Here is a 12,697-nt window from a genome sequence, read left to right on the forward strand (position 1 = left end):
GCAACCACCTCAAACTTATACACAAGTCTATATAGGGACGGACGGAACATGGTGATATTTGATGGTTTAAGATACTGTAAAATATTTCAAATTAATATGCCTAATATTCAAATAATTTGCAGCTGACGGTCAGTCAGTTTTGTCCATTATTTATATCGTTATTATACCTCAACAAAATGCTAGTGATCACCAAAATAATACAACTGTAATACCAAATGTTATGTGTTTACTGTTTTCACACTTTTGTCACTAGGTGGCGCACAGACACCATATTGCATCACAGATTTCAAATACACTGGTTTCCAAACTGCTGTTGTAAAATACAATAGGCTCTAAAATAAGTTGTTTATCAGACAGAAAAAATGCAATATTGTTGTATGTAATACATACTTCATTATTAATATTACACAAAATATTGTACATAATTAATATACATGTTACATTATTATGTGGAGTAAATATTACTTTAAAAGTGAGACAAAAGAGAAAATTGAGAATTATGTGAGCCATTCTTTCCTGCAAACTCTGTAATCTGTAATTCAAGCTATTTAAACTCTCTGCGGGACTAAATATGACATGTTTGATTTAGAGTCGCATATAGCAAGTCAGTTCCAATTTCTGAATTTAATCTCATACAGCATTACTATTACTCAGATTGGTGTTGCCATTCAGTACTTGGTCTTCTTTAACAAAGCCAGACTGTTAATTAGTTCCATTATGTCAGGCATTTGCCAGAGTCCTGTGCAGAGAACATGTGACCTGTGTTCTGATCAGTGATCCCGTGTTCCCTGACCGCAAGAAACAAAACCATCTGTCCCTCTTCTATTTGATCTCTCTCTCTCTCTCTCTCTCTCTCACACACACACACACGCCACCCCATCAGTAAGACAGCACATATATGTCACTGTAAAATGTGACACGATGATAGCTTTCTTATTTAAAGGAATGTTTATTATGTTGATTACAGAACATAAATGTACTTTTTCCCCCCAGAGCTTAAATTATTAAGACAAAAAATATTACTTTAATACAGACTGTAAACTGTCCTCAGTTATTACAGTTTTTTTTCAACTGCATACACACATTTTCAAAACTTTGCCTCTTTTTTTTTTCAAAACTTTACACACAAATCCAAGAATTGCACACATGCAAAATGCGAAATGCCTTACATCTCTTGCAAAATGAAGCACTGCATTCAAAAGATCACAAACACATCTCAAAAGCAAACATTTGCAAACACCTTCGCCATAATATTAATTCCTGTTAGATTTGTGTGTGTTACATAGAGAATTGTGCGTTGTGTTCAGTTTTGGGAAGTAACTAGTTACTAGTAACTTAGTTGCTGTAATAATATTACTTTTTGCAGTAACTAGTAGTGTAACTAATTACTAACAAGATTTCAGTAATAATACTACAGTTACCATCCATAAAATAGCTTAGTTACTTAGTTACTTCTGATGCCTCAACCCCGCTGATTTAAAATCTAACAATCAAATAATTCCTACATTTATTTTCATAATTCTCATGACTCGCACATGCATGTGATGTCCCCGGTGCAGCAGGCAAGCTTGGAATATGGAAAAGCTTACATTTAGCAGATAGAAATATTGCATTATATTGATTTTGTCAGGAAAAAAACATCTGTTGTGTAAGTTGTGGATTTAATTTAACTCTGATCTGTACATTATATTAATATAATTAAAAATATTTTTGGAAAATTAAACAGTTTCTTACAAACTCGTGTGATTTGATAAAATACCTAACGAAATTTAATCGCATATGGGTAACAGTGAAATTACTTCAAGCTACACATGACAATTAATGAGATGAATACAACGCTTCTACTTGAATGTCACTATCAATCACTATTGAGTGTTTGTAATAACTTCTGACTGCGATCCTATGTGGATTTTGGTCAAATGATGAGGCAGAAATATGTTGTTAGTAATATTCTAGAACAATCTTATCTGGAAGATACACAGTTAGATACACAACTTCTGTGGGGTGTGAAGAAAAAGTAATGTAACTATATTACTTTTGAAAGGAGTAACTAGTAATGAGTAATATATAAAGTCAAAGGCAGATTCAATGTGTGGTTCTGGTGTTTGAGTGTCAGGTTTCAGAAATTGTGTGACAAGTAAAGATTTAATGTGTAAGCAGTTAAGTAAGTATAGAAGTTAGACATCAGTTCTCAATTCCACTAAACAGTTTCATCCTCTTGTTAAGTGTGAAATCACAAAGTGACCTTTCCAAGTTCAAATGCTCTATTAGATGCACAAGCAAACAACAATTCTACTATACACTCACAATACTAGCAAAAAAAAACATGATTGTAAACTTTATAGGCTATTCATAATGATATCTCAGATGGCCAGAGCATGATTCATCTTGAAGAAATTGTTAAAGTACGTGAGACGCTGTGAGTATGTAGACTGTAGCATACAATATGAGTTTATAAAAGCTGAGCTTAAATGTGTAATATGAACAAACAGTACTCATAGTCATAAATGGCTGTTGAGATACTATTCTTAACTGAAACTAGCAGAGGCCTGGACCTGGAAACAGTATTCCATATGTCACGACTTATTACTAATATCCGTCTTAAATTCGTCATAGTTAATATTTCAAATCCTCGGAGCTTTTACACTAAACTGCCAGCACATACAGAGATGGAGTGTGCTGCATTTACTGTGAACCGAGCTGCTCGGATTGTACACGTCTGCTTCACTCTGAAATGTGCAGCACATCAGACTATTCTTAAAAAATCACAGCTTTTGATTTAATAATTGCACTAAGCTATATCACAAAAAGTATAAGCTATATTTGTGAACCCATGGACTAAAAGACAGACTACATTGACATATATGATTTCTGATATTACAGAATCTAAATTGACGCTTGTGTTGTCAGGGTGTGCAGAGTGACCAGCACCACTGCAGTAGTCTATACTGTGCTCAGCTTTAGAGACTTATTTCATGGTTTCCTCTGGCTCAGTGTCTGTCAGGGCCCAGACCTCTTTCTTCATCATTGTCATGAGAAAATGAATGTTCAGGGTTCTCCAGAACAGTAAACTGGCTGCGTATTGTGCTGATACAGACTGAAACATAAGTCACAAATCTGCCATGTCTCAGTAGCTGTGAGTCATTCTTCTGCATTGCAACATATGACCAGTTCATTCTCCAAGAAAAGTAGTCTCACGACATAATAGGAGAATTTAGACAACTTTATTAATAATGATGGCTAAACGTAAACAAATAGCTGACCTAGACCTGGTACTTTTTTTTTCTTTCTCTGTATACCCTGGATGAGAAACCTGTCATCATGTCATGTCATCACTCATACATTCCAAACATATTACATAAATAATCAATCAATCAATCATTTTTTTTTTTTTTTTTAATTATAAGAGAGTGAATGCATGGTTTATACATGGTGAATATTTTTTTTCTCTTTTTTTCCCCTTTTTTATTTATTTATATTTATTTATTTTAGATACATAAAAAAACAAAAACAAAAAAAAAAAAACAGAAAGTTAGTCAACTAAATTAGTTTATTTAAATGTAGCTAAAATAAATTGATTGCAACCACTTATCCTAACAAATTTGAGTAAATTCAACGAATCATTTCTTTCAGTGTGGGATATTCAGGACGATCTTCAGTGTCTCCTAGCAGCGAAAAATGACCAGGAATAAAGATTTTTAAAAGCTATAACACACAACAGATTCAGTCATATGCCAGTACAGAAAGTTGACTTCAATATAATGGCGCTCATTCTGAGGGATTCCACTCCATGGTGTGTTCATAAGGGTCTTCTGAGCAGAACCTCAGTTCCGTGCACTAATCAATAAAAGTGTCAGACCCAAACACAAACACAAGGTCAGTGGGAACCTAAACAAGGCCTTCAGCAGAATATATCTGCACCTCTTGCCATCCGTCCCTCTCGGTGACAGATTCTCAGGTCACGCTGTCCTGGTCTGGACTGCTAATTTACGAGTCGCTGTCACCAGCTCTCCTTCTCGCTGTTCCATTCATTTATTTTTCATGAAACTGACCCCAGACGGTGAACATGTGCATGTGATCTTCACTCATCAAGTGCACTTATAAAATGTAAAGAACACGGACTAAACTAGACATTGAAAATGAGATGATTGTGCTTAATAATGTAAACAAATCCAATAGCAAATGGTAATGCTGTTTAAAAAAAAAAAAAAAAAAAGAATAAATGATATTAACGTTGGATATAGATAATGACATAGATCATGGATAGAAAAGAATGACGTTAGCCGGAATTGAACGGACATTTTCCACATGAGAACCACAGTAGCCCCATACACACCACCTCTTCATTCTACAACAGACTCAGTGTGTCAATGCAATGCTGAAGTACTGCTGATCATTTACTGTCCCCATTAAGGTGCCACTAAGCTGTAACGATAAGGGCACTATGAGCTTGTTGACATAGTGCTCACGCTTCTTGCCTGTTATCTCAAGGCCTGGTGAACATAACCTGGAAATGTTACCATGATAAGCACTAAATGAAGCAAGCCTATTAAGCGTGAAGGAGCCCCTGAGAGCCCCTAATGGTTAATATATGTGTTTGTATTGTTTAAGGATCATTTGCTTAATAACACAGTCCAGCCTCTTGTTTGTAGAGATTTCGTATCAGTCCCATACTGAGCACACCAGCTGTTGTACAGTGTGTGTGTTTAGCTCCAAATTGGCGTGCCTTAAGGTGTGTGCCAGTATAAATTCTCGCTATTGTGGGCTCCAGCCGCAACATCAATGTTTTAATGTATTCTTTACAGATTACTTGCAAAAACCATGCAATAAATCTATCTAGTCAATTAAATGACTATTGTGGTACTTTCATGTTCTGCACATACTCATGTGTAATATGAAAATGGCCCAGTTTACACCCATAAAACTTTTAAAAGATAAAATGGTGTTGTACCGTATGAATCATATCTAAATCAAGTAATTGATTTTAGAGAAAAAAAAACAAAAAAAAAAAACATGCAATGTAAATTAAGTTTATGAATCAAGTATTAATTATTAAATTGCTTGGCATAATCTTATATATATATTCTATTGAAAAAAAAAAAAACATGAATATACAAAATATTTGTGCAAACAAAACTTCACTGCTTCATATTTACAGAAACACAGAAACGGAAAAAAAAGTAAAAAAAAAAAAACAAAATGTAAAAAGTGAGACAAAATGTGTTTCTTACATGTATTCAAAGTCTAAAGAAATATACAAAAAGAAAGAAAAAAAGACAAAGAAACTGGAGACAGCAAAATTTGGTTTTCATTTAATCAAATTAATCTTTAGTAAAAACAAGTTAAATATTAAAGGGTCTAATTTGAGATTTTGGGTTTAAACATATTGCTTAACTAAAAGTTTGTCTTTAACAACAAAACTGTTTTTACAGTGTTTGTAAAATGTCTCTCCTCATCCAGTAAATGGCCACATAGCTATTGTTCTTTGCTTAAGGCAAAGAAACCCTGTGGACAGAAGTACGTTGTTCTGAATTGATTCTTTCCTTTTCTTGCTACTGAAACACAGTACAAACAGAAAAGGCAGAGAAATGTTTGCTTTGACAAATTGATGGCCATATAGTAATCTACATGCTATTTAATCACTGGGTAATCACTGATGACAGATTAAGAATATTTGCTGTGTACAGTTTCTTTATGGAAGTAACTGCTTTAATCAGATTGATATCAAACACGCACAGTTAAAACATGACATTTACAACATCAGGCCATAAAGTAGCTAAGACTGATCAATACATGGGGATGATTTACTGATGTACACTGCTGCATCAGGGCCACGACGAGAGCAAACACTCACAATGCAGCTCACTTTGTATGTGTGCTTTAAATCAAACAATACAGCTAACAAACATGTAAACCTCTAATTACATTTTAACATTATGTGTATTTTTTTTTTCAGAATTATAAAACCTTGTTCCAGAGAAAGCTATTGCTGTGGTGTTAACACTGAATTGCAATCGCAAAATAAATATGCATGCACTTGTGTGCAGCTGCAAGTTATTTTGTTTCAGGTGATTTACATGGCAACATTTTTACAGCTAAACAAGCAGTTATAACAGCAGGTTGTGCCCATCACAAGCTGTATTCGTCCAGTCATTCCACTGAGCCCATATTTCAAAGAAGAAGAACATAAGGCGCCACAGCAGTGGTGACAGTTGCATAAGCATACCTATCAGCAGTGACTATGTAGCCAGAGCACAAACCATTATTACAACCCACTAAAATAGCACACAATCACAAGCTATAATAGGCTAGTGATGACATTGCTGACACCTAACGCATATTTTTCAGGCACTAAAATCCAGCAGCAATCACCCGGTTTGCTGGCACCTTGCAGCAGTTCGAACAGACAGAAAGTACCTGTAATGCCAGCAAGGAAATATGTACGTTGTAAAACCTAGCAAGAGTGTTCACCATTGACCAGCCTGTGGCCAGCCAGATGTCTTGGATTGACACACTGTTTGCCCATGCCCAGGAGGAAGCCATTCTTCTTGTGGAATGCGCTTTTTGTGGATTTGGAGTAATGGGGTGCTGTAGACCTGGATAATCATAAGCCACATTCACAATCCCATGCGACCAGCAAGTATTTAGTGTGACCGTCAAAACAGCCAAAGAGCTGTTGAGGAAGCCAATACAGGCTAAAGCGCTTAGTATAGATGCTCCTGTGCAGGTTTGTGCATAGAGCAACAACATGCCTCTTGGAAGATTTTCTGGAAGATTCCACAGGCTTTGCCAATTCTGTTGAATTTGTTCATTGCAGAGTGCTACCAGTGCTACATCCCATGTACTCTATAGGTAGTGTGGAGGGGCACAGAAGTTTAACCTCTCAATAATTTGTTACAGCAAACTAGCATGTGAGTTCTGTGCCTGTGTGGAAGAAATTAACTGTTTATTAGCAGGTATCAATAGTCTATATTGGTCATTTTAAACAAGATATGCGCAGATATATGAAACGTAAAAAAGCAGTGCTTGCTTTCCATTGTGAATATCAGTTATGTTGATTATTTTCTTCATTTGAAGTGGCCCAGCAGCAGGGGTGGAGATCAGCTCAAGAAGACTGGAAGATTTAAAGGCATGTGGGGCATCCTGCCCTCAGGAGTGGCCCAGGCTAAAAACATAGCTCTCATTCTCATCGGATGACTGGATGGGACTTCATAAGAGGGGCACTCACAGAGCAGCACTTGCAACAACATGCCTTTGCATGAGAAAGTGCCATACTCTTTTGGAAGGCAGGTGACTTGCAGGTGAGTGGCATGAGAGGTGCATTGCAGGTGTCCACTGCAAAGCCATCCACTGCTGTGGTGTCTTAAGTGGGGGTGGATCTTCTGTGGACTTCTGTGTCGATGAATGAAAAGGACTCTGGAGAAATGGCATTCAGCTTTGCTTAATATCAGTTGTCTGAACGCCATAGACCAGTGTTTGACACTGGCGTTATTGAACATGGCCTCAGTGTTTTCAGAGAAAGGTGTTTCGGTAACACTTTATTTGAAGGTGTCCATTATACGGAGTAATTACTTAATTAAGTACTTAGTAGTAGCCGTTGTACTTACATGAAACAAAATGTACTTACCATGTAACTAAGTTATGGGACAGCCTATACTTACAGTTTGTAATTATGTACATGTAATAGGCAGCTATTTTTACACATATGACACAGACCGAGTCTGTTACACAAGATCACTGATCTTAAAATAAATACAATTTAAATTAAATTCAAACAACAAACTGCACCACTTTGAAAAGCTTTAAAAAAAAATAAAAATAAATTATATATATATATATATATATATATATATATATATATATATATATAGCGGTATGGAAAGTATTCAGACCCCTTAAATTTTTCACTCTTTGTTATATTGCAGCCATTTGCTAAAATCATTTAAGTTCATTTTTTTCCCTCATTAATGTACACACAGCACCCCATATTGACAGAAAAACACAGAATTGTTGACATTTTTGCAGATTTATTAAAAAAGAAAAACTGAAATATCACATGGTCCTAAGTATTCAGACCCTTTGCTGTGACACTCATATATTTAACTCAGGTGCTGTCCATTTCTTCTGATCATCCTTGAGATGGTTCTACACCTTCATTTGAGTCCAGCTGTGTTTGATTATACTGATTGGACTTGATTAGGAAAGCCACACACCTGTCTATATAAGACCTTACAGCTCACAGTGCATGTCAGAGCAAATGAGAATCATGAGGTCAAAGGAACTGCCTGAAGAGCTCAGAGACAGAATTGTGGCAAGGCACAGATCTGGCCAAGGTTACAAAAAATTTCTGCTGCACTTAAGGTTCCTAAGAGCACAGTGGCCTCCATAATCCTTAAATGGAAGGCGTTTGGGACGACCAGAACCCTTCCTAGAGCTGGCCGTCCGCCAAACTGAGCTATCGGGGAGAAGAGCCTTGGTGAGAGAGGTAAAGAAGAACCCAAAGATCACTGTGGCTGAGCTCCAGAGATGCAGTCGGGAGATGGGAGAAAGTTGTAGAAAGTCAACCATCACTGCAGCCCTCCACCAGTCGGGGCTTTATGGCAGAGTGGCCCGACGGAAGCCTCTCCTCAGTGCAAGACACATGAAAGCCCGCATGGAGTTTGCTAAAAAACACCTGAATAAGATTCTCTGGTCTGATGAGACCAAGATAGAACTTTTTGGCCTTAATTCTAAGCGGTATGTGTGGAGAAAACCAGGCACTGCTCATCACCTGTCTAATACAGTCCCAACAGTGAAGCGTGGTGGTGGCAGCATCATGCTGTGGGGGTGTTTTTCAGCTGCAGGGACAGGACGACTGGTTGCAATCGAGGGAAAGATGAATGTGGCCAAGTACAGGGATATCCTGGATGAAAACCTTCTCCAGAGTGCTCAGGACCTCAGACTGGGCCGACGGTTTACCTTCCAACAAGACAATGACCCTAAGCACACAGCTAAAATAACGAAGGAGTGGCTTCACAACAACTCCGTGACTGTTCTTGAGTGGCCCAGCCAGAGCCCTGACTAAAACCCAATTGAGCATCTCTGGAGAGACCTAAAAATGGCTGTCCACCAACATTTACCATCCAACCTGACAGAACTGGAGAGGATCTGCAAGGAGGAATGGCAGAGGATCCCCAAATCCAGGTGTGAAAAACTTGTTGCATCTTTAACCAAAAAGACTTATGGCTGTATTAGATCAAAAGGGTGCTTCTACTAAATACTGATCAAAGGGTCTGAATACTTAGGACCATGTGATATTTCAGTTCTTCTTTTTTAATAAATCTGCAAAAATGTCAACAATTCTGTGTTTTTCTGTCAATATGGGGTGCTGTGTGTACATTAATGAGGAAAAAAAAAGAACTTAAATGATTTTAGCAAATGGCTGCAATATAATAAAGAGTGAAAAATGTAAGGGGGTCTGAATACTTTCCGTACCGCTATATATATATATATATATATATATATATATATATATATATATATTTAAAAAAAAAAAAGTTTTGCAGTTTGTTGTTTGAATTTAATTTAAATTGTATTTATTTTAAGATCAGTGATCTCTATGTTATACCATGTAGATTAATCTCTCTCTCTCTCTCTCTCTCTGATACACACACACACTCACAATCACACTCACAAATGAATACAACCTGCAGGATGACCTCCCTATAGAAGGTCAGAGGTCAAGGTCTCAAAGGGGTCAGAGCATGAACTTCTAACCCTTCACTCGGCACACTGTCAGGGACAGCAAGTTTAATATGGATTATTTTTAATATTTAATCATTTATATTCTTATTTTAATATAGTAAAATTTTCATTTTTCCGAAATACTTAAGCTGAAACATATTTCTGCAGATAAACATGTTCAGTTTTGTGATCCCTAAAAGCAGGGGCTCCAGTTTTGCCTCAGGACCCAGATTTATTTTCACCTAATACCAACATTTTGTAAATAATAAAAAAAAAAAAAACAGCAGATATATTTTACCAGCCAAACATGAAACACATAGAACACTGTGCTGTTAGTATGAGCTATATAGCATTTTTTTTTTTTTTTTTTTGATTGAACACATGAACACGCACGCACACACACACACACACACACACACACACACACACACACACACACACTCCTGCCTTTTAAACAAAGTTTTTATTTTATTTATTTATTTTTTATTCTGGTACCTTATTTATGCATGATCATATGAATGATTATATTCTCTGACACAATGAGCTGTGAATTTAATTTGAGTTGCACTATTTTAACTCTTTAGAAAGTATATATTGCACTGAAATACACCCTCTGATTTGTGAAAATGATGCAACAGGACTGTAAGATTTGCAACCTCCCAGAACTACAGCAGATCTCTGGTGCACTCCACTGTTCTGTCAGGATTCTGTAATGGGACGTCAGTTATCAGGACCACAATGGTCAGTTTCCAGCACAGATAAAGCGCTGCAAAGACTTGACCACATTGAGAGAACAACCACCCCCTCTGTCCACTCCTTGCTTTGTCTAGAAGTAACAAGTGGAATCATCTCCCATTCTGACAACGACTGGAAAAGAAGTGTATTGTTTTATTTATCTGGCTCAGGGTTATAAAAATGATGAATGCTGAAAAATCACACTGTGTTCCACTCATCGTTGCGATTGCATACTCTCCCCAGAACGACCAGAATTCCTTCAGATTAGTATACTTAAGAGGGCGTTTCACCATCAATTCTGAAATAAGTGTCCTGAATAGTAATGTCATTCATGATCAATCAATGGCAGAAAATAGTGAGAATAAAACAACAGTGTATGGAGCGAAGAAATCAAATAGAAATACACTGATAAATGTATTTCTGTTTACTTTTTCTTGAGAATATAATATTAATATGTAATATTGTGTACGTTTTTTCTGTGTTCTCATTTTCAATTACCTTGTTACACTTTTGTAAATACCATATTATATTTCAAGGAGTGTCATTTATTTATTTATTGTTTGTTTGTTTGTAATCAGGCTGTAAAGTGCTTAAGCTTGATCAGAGCAAATTTCTGAAAGTCTGGTATACACAATTACAGAAATAGCCATTTTTTCCCCTTTAAGTACAACATCTGTAAGTGATTTGGTTTTTTAAAAACTTTTTAAAACCTTTTGAAAGGTACATAACAATTGCTTATAGTGCATTTATGGCTGAAGTAATTCACTCAAAAGAAAAAGAAAAGAAAGAAAGAAAGAAAAGAGAAAACTGCCTGAGAATGCCCATTATACAATACTTGTGCAGCATTATGAATTGCATTTGACTTTTTTAAGCTTGTTTCTTGTATTAGATTGCTTGTTTGTATGCTATATTAATTCATAAGTGTGTGTGTGTGTGTGTGCCTGAAGTTTCATTGTCATTGTCTTAGGCCTACACTTATTTTCCCTTAGTCACACCACAGAATTGCAAAGACGCATTGATCCCATCCTTGTGTCAATGAAACCGCAGAGTGATGAAACTGTGTGTGTGTGTGTGTGTGTGTGGCTGAACAAATGGTGACCAAAACAAGGCCTGATCAATCAAAGGCAGGGCTAATTGATTGGTGGGCTCTCACCATTATGCTGAAAGAGAGAGTGAAGCAGAGAAACAGAGCCAATATGCAGGAGATTGTGGCGACAGGATCAAACACACAGCTCCAGTCTACGATCTCAGGTAAGAGTGCTGGATATTTTTTTTCTTCTCCTGTGTTTGAAGCCTGAAGAAATCATATTAAATGCACACTAAAACCAAAACGATTGCCATCTACACGAGAATCAGCCAGGATTTGCAGATGCGACATGCAGTCTTGTGTGTGTGTGTGTGTGTGTGTGTCTGAGATAAACATACTGTGATGCTGGTGAGAGGGGAGGAGCCAAATGTGCAGCTTATGAGGAAAGTGTGTGAGCAGATCAATGAATTGCCGTGTGTGTGTATTCACTATCCTTTCTGCAGTTCATACTGTAGCACAGTGATGTTGTGTTTTAATATAGCAGTTTTATGTACTAAAATGAGAATACAGAATTTTAGATTATAACAATATTTTCCCCAGTATTTACCCTCATATGGCATTTAGATTTCAAAACCTGTACAAATTTGTTTGGATTCTACCATGTTGATTTTTAATCATTTATTTTATTTCATTTAAAAAAAGTTTTTTTTATGAAATTAGAAAAAAAAATAAAATACATGCAACATCTTGTTCAGTGAAATACATTGTTTACAGTTAAAACTTCAGCACTCGAGAATATTATTAATAATAATAATATAGTTCAGAATATAAGAATTTTACATGTGTTTAAATTTGATGCCTCTCTTTTATATTCATTCATAGTGACAGAATGACTTCACTATTAAAACACAATTACAGTATAATTACATTTTACAAATTAACAAGGAGCACGGGCAAAGAACTGTATGTCTAGATCAATAACAAACACTCAATTAACTCACAATACGCACAAAGCTGAAGAAGAGCAGTTTCAACAAATGTGTGCCGTGTCTGACAACAGAAATAATAATAATAATAAGTTACAAATAAATGAATGATTTTCAGTGATAATGTCTGTAATCCTCTAGAAACCGAGAGAGTAAAATACCAAAACAGGTGTGTGATATTTATATAGTTTTTAAGTCACTAAATTATTTTCTTTTCAAAAGAATA

This window comes from Onychostoma macrolepis, chromosome 18 (assembly GCF_012432095.1).
Source record: "Onychostoma macrolepis isolate SWU-2019 chromosome 18, ASM1243209v1, whole genome shotgun sequence".
In the NCBI taxonomy this organism is placed as follows: Eukaryota; Metazoa; Chordata; class Actinopteri; order Cypriniformes; family Cyprinidae; genus Onychostoma; species Onychostoma macrolepis.